The 10,229-nt window shown below is 54.8% G+C and overlaps 1 long non-coding RNA gene across 1 annotated transcript; it reads right to left on the minus strand.

The window, feature by feature from the left end:
- Positions 1-36: 36 nt before the first annotated feature.
- On the minus strand, positions 37-10,014 carry LOC119711942. Its single transcript, XR_005259777.1, has 3 exons — positions 7,734-10,014; positions 5,230-5,335; positions 37-228 (listed from the first exon to the last, which is right to left on the minus strand). It is a non-coding gene; the product is annotated as an uncharacterized LOC119711942 (long non-coding RNA).
- Between the last annotated feature and the right edge of the window lie 215 nt (positions 10,015-10,229).

A 10,229-nucleotide genomic window follows, 5' to 3' on the forward strand; every position in this document is an offset into this window, starting at 1 on the left:
GGTTTTTACAGAAAGCAAAACAGATCTCAGTGTGCATCGTAAATTTTCTCCTCCATTTTCACATCACAGGGTGAAACTCGTGGTTCATCAGGCTCTGGTCTCCCCTGGAGAAAATAATCCCTGTTTCACATGCTGAGAATCTGAGCTTGATGCATCATCCTCCCAGTGAAGGAATGAATCAGCCCAAGGCCAGGTGCAGGACAAGGGTGTGACAGTACAAGTGCTGACCTGTAAGGGGAATGGAAATGAGTGAACTTCTAAGGTTTCAAAAAAAGCCTCCTCGGCGTGGGGAGCCTGTAACTGCATCTCTTTGTTGTGCAGGTCTGGTGCTGCGTGGGTCAGCTGTGGACAAATGTGCTCTGGCTTGCACTGGGAGCCAGTCCTCAGTGTGGAGCACTGGTGTGTCAGAGCGCTGGCCTGGGCTGAGCGGAGGCAGAGGAGGGGCTGCGCTGCTTAGGAAAATGATATTTGTGCCTAGGAGATGGCTCTGGAGAGGCCACTGCTGTTACGGGCAGCGAGAACAGGTACTTCCTTCACGAGTTTGAAGCGTAAGGGAGATATTTTTTTCCTTTATTAAGACCACAATAAAAACTCCACATTCCAATCCTGAATTGAACGTAGCCTGTTCCTTCAGTCCTTCTCTTGCAGCCTTACAACTGCAGAACGAATGGAGTTAAAAGCCAGACACTCTGTGTCTGAAGCCCCCCAAAACCCCAAGGCAGGCTGAACACTGGGGCAGGATGGGGGTAAAAGCCTGTGGAGCTTTGTGTCCCTTTTAGCTGTGAGCAGTGGGACAGTCGGGCCTGCTTGGTTTGAGTCACTGATTTCAATTCCTGTTAAGGGGAATCTGTCAGAGCACTCTGCAGTGTCTCTTTTGGCATGGTGACCATCAGAGGTGTGCTTAGATATTAGTGCTGTAGTTCCCCATCTTGTGATCCCCCCTGCTCATCTGAAATTGCTTTGACTTGCCTGGATTCATCCAGTTCTCCAGCTTTGCTCTCAGGAGAGTTCCTGGGCAAAGCCTGAGCCTGTTTGGAGGGCACAGGAACTGCTGAACCCCTGGATGCTGGGGAGAATTCCAGATTTCACAGGGAGCAGTGAGGTGAAACCGGGCAAACTCAAGAAGAGCACTGCACTTACATGGCCGAGGTCAGGGAAGGGCAGTAGGAAAGAAAACTCATCAAATTTAGCCCTCCACAGCCTGAGTGAGCAGCACATTGCAAAACTCGCTCCACTCAAACAAATGATCCACCTAAGCAGCTGCACCCAGAAAGGCCATTTTCTATTCCTAACTCCTGTACCTAAGCATCGCTTTAGAATGTAAAGTACTGATTGCAGGGCTTGAAAGCTCTCACAGGGAGATGATTGTTGTGATTTGTACAGTCAGTTCAGGAACATGGTGTTCCCCCAACACCACTGCTCCAGCTCCTCCAGGTAATGGCAAGGGAAGCCATATTTTTCTTTTGTGTCACTCTAGAGACAAAAGAATGTCCTGTGCCAGGGAGGAGCATAAGGAAACAAACCCAGCCAGATGTTCACTGAAGTATAACCTGCCTTTAAACCAGGCATCTGAAAACAAGCCTTTAGTTTAACACTGCCTGCAGTACAAGGGCCTGGCAAAACAGCTGGAGAAAAGCACTGACCAGACACTCCTGGCTGGCTCCCCCAGGCACACGAGCTGCTGGTCTGTCCCTGTTCCCAGCATTTCCGTCCCTGAAATGTCACCGTGTGTCCAAGAGCCACTGTCAGTGCTTAAGAAGCATTTGGGCTGGATATCCAAATGCAAACCCAGTGGCTGCTGTTGGACTCCTGAGCGCCATGAGTGTTTGTGGGGGGAGCTGCAGAGATGAGCCTCACTCAGAAATAGCTCTTCCTTGGAAAGCTGGAGGGCTGAATCACAGTGTGTTGGCTCAGTTTTTAGCAGACGAGCCATCACATCTGCCTGCCTGTAGGCGAGGAGCCGTCACTGGCATCGGGATTGGCAGCCAGGTTCTGTCCCTTTGGAAACCAGGGAGCGATGATGGGGAAGGCGAGGGCTCAGCGTGGGCAGGGTCAGGCTGGGCTGGCAGCTCTGGGAGCAGGAGGGCTCTGCTCATGGTCCTGCTTGGCCTGCACTGCTCCCCTGTCCCTCTCTGTCCCCCAGGTTGAACTTTGGGCACTAAATGAGTTCTTTTGCTCAGAGGCATTAGCCACTGCTCTGCTGCCTGGGAGGCTGAGACAGCCAGAGCCATCCCTGAGCGTATCCATGGCTGGTGCTGTCCTGAGACAGCTGAAAATACGAGTGAGATGGGCAAACAGGAGCACCAGGGGAAAAATGGGGAAACCTGGGAGGGGACAAAACAGCTCCTGAGCTGAGGTGTCTGAAACTGAAAGCAGCTGAGAGACACCCCTGGCTTGACAGGCTCTGGGGAGCCTGCAGAGTCCACCTGATAGCCACAGAAATGCAAATGTACACAGAGGTTTTCTTCCTAGAACAGAGTGTGAGCCCTTAAATACATGTCACTCCTGGTTCCCAGAAGTCCAGAGGAAGTCTTGGGGGAAAAGGGGATGAGGGAACTAGTGGAAAGTTTTTGGAGCTAGCAAAGAAACAAATTAGAGATACGGATTTTAAAATCTTTCAGAGACATGGGATTTTTTTTTGGAGCTACGGTTTTGGGCTCAGTGCCCCCACTGCTGCAGTAATGTTAATTTTCAGGCCTCCCCTCCAGGTTCAGGCATGGGCACAGTCGCAAGAGAAGTAGATTGGGAGTTCCTGAACCAACTGGTTGCTGACCATGAGTCAGGGGAATGACCTTGCAGCAGGCGGCTCACGGTGCTGCTCTCGGAGCCGTGCCAGGATAAACGGCACTGGCATCTCTGAGTGCTGGTGGAACCATTTTGTGACATTCCAGCTTGGCCTTTTCTACTGCTGCCTTTGCACCGAAATTGTTTGGGTGGGTAGGAATGGGATAGAGTATTCCCTTTTTTCCTCACAGCCTGGGCTTGGGACTGTCTATATATAGAGATAAAGAGGACATGGACAACTCTTATCTCTTGCTTACATCCTTGTCCATTAACATCAGCATTACAGATATTTAACCAAATTAAATCTTACTCTCCCCCCCAGCCATACCCATATTAAACTGTAAGAAAACACCATGATAAAGTTTAAAAAATCCTACGCAGCAGCACTGAATTTTCTGGATAGGTCTGGGAGAGATTTGTCAGAGGAGAGAGGGTAGAACATTTGGCATTTAGACGTTTTAATGAATGTTCCCAAATAAGAAAAGAAAAACATTTGCTTGTAGACTTTAAGCTTCTCACAGCATCAGAAAGCTCCTGACACAGAGCCCAATGCTGTATTTGTATAACATGGAAATGAACAGCAGCAGCAGCAGAGCTGCAGGCTCCGAGCCTGCTCTGCCAGCAGCAAAATGGCCCGGGGTGCTGGGGCTCATCCGAATTCCTTCACCATTTGGGGGGGTCACCAGGTGGACCTGATACCCCTGACCCTTCAGGTGTGGTTTGAACTCTAACATCAATATGAAATGAATATTTCTAACCGTATTCAAGCTTGTGTCCCCATCAGCTCCACTCCCTAAAGCACCGACAGGAACCAACAGCAAAATTCGTCTGCGTCACAGATGTAACATGACCATCGGCAAAACAAGAGCAGGAGGAGATCATGGCTGTCTCGTCCCTCACAGAGCCTTCCTTCACTAGCAGACAAGAAGAGGTAATGCTTTCAATTTATACCATGGGCATGTGGAATCCTGCCCTTCCTTCCCCGAATCCCGCGGTCCCCGAGCGGTCAGAACGCCCGAGAAAATTGCGTGTGTTTTGTCGGCGTGGTACCGAACGCTGCGTCACGATGCTGCACCAAGGCCGAGGCAGAGCAAACCCCACTCCCCGGAGCAGGGAAACCCAGATACAGGCAAATGAATCAGCTCATACGGTGTCACACACACAAGTGTCAGAGGGAGGGAGAAATCACAGCTTTCCCCAGTCCTTTTGCGGCACTGTGCGGAAAACGATCATGGAACAGTTACCCAGGTACAGCTCACGGTGACAGTGCCACCCCTGTGCACACACTCACTGCTGTCCTACAGAAATATGCCGTGTCCCCTTCTTAGCCTTGTTTCCTGCCAGTCCCACAGATTTACCTGCTGACAGTAACCTCAATTCCTGAGTAATGAGATTTACAGCTGGAGTTTAACATTGAAATAACTCCTCTTATATCCGTCTCCCTACCCTCCCTGCGTTTAGGCACAGTTAAACCCTCGCTGTGGCCAAAACGTGGTGGCAGAAGGAATTAAAGCAAATACATCCCTGCGCTGAACACACTCGGCAGCCAGTGGCACCTCCTTGAAAGCCATGAAACAGCACCAGCTTCACAAAGTCAAGGCTTCTCCACCTCACAGCCACGATGGGAAAAACCACAAAAAGCTGTCCATGCAGCCAACACTCGGCAAAAGAGACTCAACACACCCATCATCCACACAACCCAGCGTCATGCCTTGGTCCAGCTCCTGGCAGAACCCCCTCCACAGCTGCCTGGGACTGTTCTCGTGTGTGTGTGTGTGTGTGTGTGTGTTTATGCCTGCCTGTCTGTCTGTCTGTCTGCAGGGACCACCGTTGTCACTGCTGTTCCTGTTGTTCCCCTGCTCTGCGGATCTGGCGCTGCGGGAGGCGAGGATGCTCCGAGGGAGCCAGCTACAGCCAGCGAAGGCTCAGTGAGTCAGGAGGGGTTGTGATGACTGCAGTAAGAGGCTGAAATTCCCTATGGAATCTGGCAGGAAAGGAGGGGAAGGAGGAAAGATGGAGATGGGAAAGAAAGTGGGGAGTGGCACGTACAGCCTGGTGGGTTCTTCCCTCCCCGTCCCTGCGCCGCACTGCCGTTGGAAATGGCGGCCCTGCGCAGAGGACGGCGTCGCGAAAAATCCGCAGCGCCTGCGGCCTGCGCCGCCAAACCTCCGAAATTCCGGGGTGTAAATCCAGCCCTGCCCTCTCTCCCTGTCTCCCAGAGCACCCTGCAGAGGCCAGGCTGCAGCCCAGGCGATGGGGACGGCGGCCGCGCGGTGCCTGAGCCCAGCGGTTGTTGCTAAACAACCAACCCTGACGCTGGAGATGTCAGCCAGTGAGTAAGAGAGATTAAACCCTCCTGCTAGCACATCCTGAAACTTGGGTAAGCCTCAGAACGATGAAAGGCTATGGAATAATGGTCCCTGTTGTATGAGAAAGCAAAGTTACCACTCCACTGCATAATCGGGAGGCTTCCTCGGCCAGAAGGACCAAGCTCAAGGCTGGCTGTGTCCTCAGCACTTCCAGGCAGAGCTGCCATCTTCATTGCTGGGCGCTTTAAGAAGAGAGGTGAAAAAATAGTATAGTAAATGGTTAAGAGGGAAAAGTGTTCTCCCCTTCACTTCCTTATCCTCTCTCTGGAGGTGCTCTCTGCCCTCAGTCTCCCATTCATCCTTAACCAGTTCCCAGTCCTTCCATCCTTGCTTTCTAATGCTCTTACTCCTTTGCAAACCTTTACAGACCCATCACTGAGGGCAGTCTCCATCTCTCTGTGATGTTACCGAGCCTGTGGCAAACTCACACTTGTGCAAACAAAAGCTGAGTTTGGGCAAGAGTTGTTTTCATTTCTTTAACTGTTCCCACAACATAATTTCCAGGTGCAATCCCTGCCCCAAGCAGTTCACAGTGCTGCCAACACTCCAGCACCTCACAAGAGAGAAGGAAGCGAGGAGAAAAGCCCTGAACCCCAGTACTTTCCCCTGCACCGTGAGCTGCAGCTCTGACACGTCATCGTTGTGACTGGACGGCGAAACGAGACCTCCTGGGAGCACCCATGGGCCAAGGGCTGCGCCCAGCACAGCCAGCAGTGACCAGCTCCTGCCCTGCCTGCTGCCCGAGGGACGCCTGGCATCCCGGGATCCGAGGTGGGCGCGGAGCGAGCAGCGGGCAGGGAGTGGTGGGCAGGGAGCTGGGAGCAGGCAGGGCGTGGGCAGAGATTGGGCAGGGAGCAGCAGGCAGGGAACGGCCATGGAGCATGCCAAGGAATGGGCAGGGAGAAGTTCGGGAATGGGCAGGGAGCAGGGGGAGCAGACAGGGAGCAGACAGCGAGCAGGCAGGGAGTAGGACGGGGGCAGCTGCTGGTACTCGGAGTACTGGGATCAACATTCAGGTTGCAGAGGCAGCCCAGAGCTCACACGGCTGCTCTGCTGATGCCCACGGGCAGGGAGCAGGGAATAGGGAGCAGGGCATTTGGCAGCGGGCAGAGGGCAGGAGCCCGGCACTCTCAGGGATGCTCCTCTGACATGAGCAGGCAGTGAGCAGGCAGGGAATGGGGAGCAGTGGGGAGAGGGCAGCCCCGCTTGCACGGCTGCTCTGCTGACACGCGTGGGCAGGGAGCAGGGCAGTGGGCAGGCAGGGAATAGAAGAGCAGAGAGTGGGCAGAGGGCAGAGGTAGCCCCACTTGCTTGCCCGCTCCACTGACACTCGCAAGCAGGGCAGGGAGCAGGCAGGGGATACAAGCAGGGAGCGGGCAGTGAGCAGTGTCAGAGGGCAGAGGCAGCCCCGCTCGCTGCCTGCTCTGCTGACACCCGCGGGCAGGGAGCAGGCAGGGAATACAAGCAGGGAGCGGGCAGTAGCAGCGGGCAGCGAGCAGTGTCAGGGGGCACTGGCAGCCCCGCTCCACGGCTGCTCCGCTGACACCAGTGGGCAGGGAGCAGGCAGGGAATATAAGCAGGGAGCAGGCAGTGGCAGGGGGCACTGGCAGCCCCGCTCCACGGCTGCTCCGCTGACACCCGCGGGCAGGGAGCAGGCAGGGAATGGGGAGCGGGCAGCGGGCAGTGGCGGCGGGCGGCGGGCAGCGGCGGCGGGCAGTGGCGGCGGGCAGTGGCGGCGGGCAGTGGCGGCGGGCAGTGGCGGAGGGCACCGGCAGCCCCGCTCCGCTGACACCCGCGCACGGCCAATGGGCTCGGGCGCTCCACCTGCCATCCCCGGCGCGCCCAATGGCGGCGCGGCCCCGGCGCTGCGCCCTCCCCGGCCAATGGGAGCCGGCGCTGGCTCTCGTTAATGATGCAGCAGTCCAGGGAAGACTATCACATGTGAGCTGGCCGCCTGCCAGCATGGAGACACCGAGAGAGCAAGGTAAACAACTTTCCAACGCCAAAATGATGACATTTAATCCCTAAATGCTGGCTTCCCGGCTCGACTCATCTTTAACCCCTTTCGGCTGGTGTGGAAGCGTCTGGAAGGCACCCGTCTACCTGTCCCCAGTGCTTTTAAAAACTGGACGACGTGCCCTGCAATGATCACTGCGTCACCGTTTGCCACTTTGCGAACTACGCAGTGACAAACCTCCGAGCTCCGAATCGCAGGGCGCCCGTTAACCCCTGCACCGAGCCCTCGCCGACACGCCAGCCTCCGGGGACACGGGGGGGGGATAAAAAGCCCAGACAAACCGGGAAAACGGCAGTCTTTGCAAAGTTGTCATCTCTCCCCCACGACTACTACCCTCCTCTGCAGTACAGCAATGCCGGCAGGAGTGACATTAGTACAACCTGTGCCGTCGCTCCATTGAGAAAACAGCTCTGACGCAGAACAGAGCAATCCTACCCAGCCAAAATAATAATAAAGGCACTTTGGGATCCCAGCTTAGGGACGCCGGGAGAAAAGGGACGCCCTGCAAATAATCCAAATACGTGGCTGCAGCTCCAGCCCCATCCCGATCAAAGGGTACGTACGTGAGGGAGACGAACCGGACCGAGGAGCCGTGCCCGTGCACCATCTGCGCAGTCCTCAGCCCTCCGCTCGCTCTGGAGCGCCGCAGAAGAGAAGGTTCCAGAAATTTCCTTCCCGTTAACCCTTTCGGTGTCTGCCCACTCTCCCTCCCCGTGGGATTAAGCGCGCCGGGTCTCCAGCATCGTCAATGGGCGAAGCCTCCTACGCCAGGCGAGCCCGAGGACGAGGTGCAAATGGCAGTGGATGGTGGCAGGAGCCCAGTCCGTGGTGTTGGTGCCACTTCTCTTCCTGGAGCCCTCTCTGCCTCTCTTGCTGCCTCTCTCCCCTCTTGCTGCAGCAGGGCTGTTGCTGGTAGACCTATCGACGGAGCTTGCTCTCTCACTCTCTCGCTGAGCTCTGTGACGCAGCTCTAAATTCTCCAGCCTGCTCCTTGTGTTATAAGAGCGGAACTGCAGCTTTCCAGGGAGCCCGTGCCAGCGGTGCCAGGGCCAGGCAGACCGGAGGGAACGTCGCTCCTGGACTCTGCACCTTTTTTTGGCAATTATTCTGTTCCTCACCTCTGTTTCTGCGCTTCCTCCCCGGCTCTCAGCCTCGCATCTCCTTCTCTGCTTCTGAGTCATACTTAGCAGGTTAACTCTTTTAGGATTGGTAGTCAGCAGTACAAATCTCGAGCGATAGCAGCTGAAACCACAGCCAACTTTTTTGGTGTTTTCTGCTTTAAAAAAACCAAAGCAAATCTTGCTGGCTCTAAAAAACAAAAACACGTGCACGCACACACACGTTGCAGTAGAGAGTTGGTGCTTTCTGATTAACTGTTTCGGTGACAGGAACCACTGCTTGACTTCCTGAAATAAAATATTTTAGGCCCACGTCCTGCAAATCCTCAGCAGGCAGATCCCCTGAAGCACAAGGCAGCTTAAGAGGAGCTGCTGCTGTGATCAAATGCAGGACTTGTGGCCATGAGGCGACTGCTGGTCCCACAAGCCCCTGCTCTGCTGGCCACAAGACGCTGATCTGAGCGTGGTTTAGCTGCTGGGCAGATGCGTGGCGTGAGATAAGGTGCTGAAAGTGCAGGAAAGCCATAGGATCTTCTTAATCTGAACAGCATTAATAAGTGTTATCGCACACACAGATTCAAAACGCTCGGCGTAGGCAGGGGAACTAATAACTGCGCTCCTGGAGTCACCAGAATCCAATAATCCCCAACAAAGGCAGTCCACAGGCAGCGCTGCATTTCAGCACAGCAGGCATCATCCCCAGGCAAGGAGCCTTTTGCAGCTGCACGCTCTCTCCTCGCCTCTGCCCCCCAGATCCCTGGAATAACTCCGGTGCCTCCGGCCAGCCCCGGCGCCCGGCAGGGGAAGCAGAGCTCTGCCAGCACCGGGAAGTGTGGAGGAGGATCCGTGGTAGGTGCAGCTCCTGGGAATCGGGGAAGCTGATGGAGAGGCAGCACTGAGAGGGAGTTGATGTGCACACACGGAGCAGCGAGGAGCAGTCCGTCAGGAAACACGGAATGCAGAGAGATCCCTGCTCCACTCCTCCGTCTGCCATTTTAATTCTGACTTCGGAGCCGGCTGCGAGCATTGGGTTTTTCACTACAACCAAAGCTGAAGTAACCACGGTTTTTTCTCCTCGCAGCGTCTGAAGAGCCTGAGCTATTTTGGGATTTGTCTGTACTACACTGAAAATGACACCTGTTACGCACAGACACAAATGAGGAAAATTACAAGCGCCCGGTTCCTCTGGCAGGATCCTACAAAAAATGGGCTGAGATCCCGTGGGTCAGGGCTGGGTGAGCAGCAGGGGCTCTGCCCTGGGGTGAAGGGGATGACCCCGGTGAACTGAACAGACACCACTGTGAGAAATGTAAAGTCTGTAGTAGCTGATGCAAGGGGAAATCAAGCCTCCATGTGACCAGAAGAAGTAGTGCATGATCAACTGAATGCCACAATACATGGTTTCTTATGCAATCGAGCCCATGGGACTCCAGGCCTTACACATCCACTTTGTGGCCAAAGCTGCAGGGATTAACTCCTTCCTTAATGACTGGGAGCGAGCACAGGCTCCTGAAATGAGTCATCCCCTCCGAGCAGGCCGGGATTTGCTGAGACTGGAGCTGCCTGTGCTGCTGCAGTCACCCCCGTTCTCTCAGGAGCCCCAGCACGCAGGGCCAGGGCGGGTTCTCTGTGTTCCCACTTCTCCCCGGTGGTTTGCACCAGGCTGTGCAGGCAGGCAGAGCCCACCTCGAGGTGCAGGGAGCTCCAGACGTGACAGAACGAGATGAAACAGTGAAACAGCAGAGCCAGATGAAAGCTGGGAGCCTCAGAAACAGGGCAGTTCACTGGTGCTGTCGGCTCACACCGCTTTTGTCAGGCCTGTGATGCGTTAGGAAGGTGAAACCAACTTTGATTTATCTCAAAAGTCTCTTTCTGGTTGCTTTCAGGGGAAATGCAGCGTTTATTTTATGGTTTGCTTTCCTTTGAAAATCACCAGCCCTG

This window comes from Motacilla alba, chromosome 26, assembly GCF_015832195.1.
Source record: "Motacilla alba alba isolate MOTALB_02 chromosome 26, Motacilla_alba_V1.0_pri, whole genome shotgun sequence".
Classification (NCBI taxonomy): domain Eukaryota; kingdom Metazoa; phylum Chordata; class Aves; order Passeriformes; family Motacillidae; genus Motacilla; species Motacilla alba.